Source organism: Quercus lobata, unplaced genomic scaffold (assembly GCF_001633185.2).
Source record: "Quercus lobata isolate SW786 unplaced genomic scaffold, ValleyOak3.0 Primary Assembly Scq3eQI_1902, whole genome shotgun sequence".
Classification (NCBI taxonomy): Eukaryota; Viridiplantae; Streptophyta; class Magnoliopsida; order Fagales; family Fagaceae; genus Quercus; species Quercus lobata.
In genome coordinates this window covers 267,773-269,299 of record NW_022154706.1, presented here as the reverse complement: position 1 = coordinate 269,299, position 1,527 = coordinate 267,773, and the positions used below count along the sequence as shown (strand labels likewise).

At 35.5% G+C, this 1,527-nt stretch overlaps 1 non-coding gene across 1 annotated transcript; it reads left to right on the top strand.

Annotated features, from left to right (window-relative positions):
• The first annotated feature begins 428 nt into the window (after nt 1–428).
• Nucleotides 429–535, top strand: LOC115972916. Its single transcript, XR_004087565.1, has one exon. It is a non-coding gene; the product is annotated as a small nucleolar RNA R71 (small nucleolar RNA).
• Nucleotides 536–1,527: the final 992 nt, after the last annotated feature.

Below are 1,527 nucleotides of genomic sequence, written 5' to 3'. Positions count from 1 at the left end.
GATTGTACGTGTTCGAGTATGGATTATTTTAAGGTTGAAAATTTGACACATAATTAGATTGTCCATGACTAGATTGGGCAAAAGGATTTCCCACTTGGCAGTCAGCACTTGAATGATTTCCTGCACAATGATCACAAACAACATTAGTTTGAATAGCATTAACATTCATTTTACCTAGTTGTTGAGACAAAGTTGCCATTTGTGCCGCCAATGAGGTAATAGAATCAAGTTCTAAAACTCCAGTTATCTTTCTTGGCATTGCTCTTTCTGTAGGCCATTGATAGTCGTTGGATGCCAATTCTTCCAGAAGTTCATAGGCTGCCTCATGAGTTTTACTCATTAAAGCTCCACCAACTGCTGCATCAACCATAGACCTGTTTGTACCTCCTAGACCATTGTAGAATGTTTGCACTTGAAGCCATGTTGGAAGGTCATGATGAGGACACCTTCGCAATAACTCTTTGTACCTCTCCCATGCTTCATATAATGATTCACCCTCAAATTGGATGAACGTGGTGATATCATTCCTTAGCTTTGCTGTCTTAGTAGGAGGGAAATATTTTGCTAAAAATTTTTGTGCCAACTCCTGCCATGTAGTAATAAGGCCAAATGGCAAAGAATTCAACCTAACTTTTGCTTTATCCCTAAGTGAGAAGGGAAAAAGCCTTAGTCGAATCGCATCATCTGTCACTCCGTTATGTTTAAAAGTATCACAAATCTCCAAGAAATTTGCAATATGGACATTAGGATCCTCTTGTGATAGCCCCCCGAACTGGACAGTCTGTTGTATCATTTGAATGATGGTTGGCTTGATCTCAAAATTATTGGCTTGTATGGCTAGCCTCCTTATGCTCGATGTAGCCCCATTTACTGAGGGCATAGCATAATCTCTTAACGCCTTTTGCTCTTGATCAGCCATATTAGATAAAGATGTGTTGGCCTCTTTCTTCTTTTCTTTCTTGAGCTGACGTAGGGTTCTTTCAATTTCAAGATCAACGAGTGTCTGCTCTAATTTAAATCGGGACATGCACTTCTAATTCCTAAAAAGAAAGAAAACAAACTCAGACGCACCTAATTTTTTTTTTTTGATTAAATAAAATAAAATCCAAAGTAGTAAATATCTAGCTAGTATCAATATCAATAACAAATAGTTAATCCCCGGCAATGGTGCCAAAAACTTTTTCGCGAAAAATAATCTGCAAGCGCACAGAATCGTAACAAGTAGTAAAGTGTTTGTAGAAAACGAATGTCAAACCCACAGGGATTAACTATGTTATTGAATACCGAAATTCACTAAATTAATTACTATTTGGAAAATCGAAAATAAATGGAATGTTCGACTATCTAAATTAAATTAAACTATTTAATAAAAATAAATCTACGAATAAAAAGTATTAACAAAGCGTAAAAATCTAACAGTGTAAAAATATAATAAGAATGGATCTAGAGCAGTTGATTTAACCTAACAAATCCCACACAATTTATTCTTCCTAATTATTAAATTCTAATAATCTCCTGTTGATGATT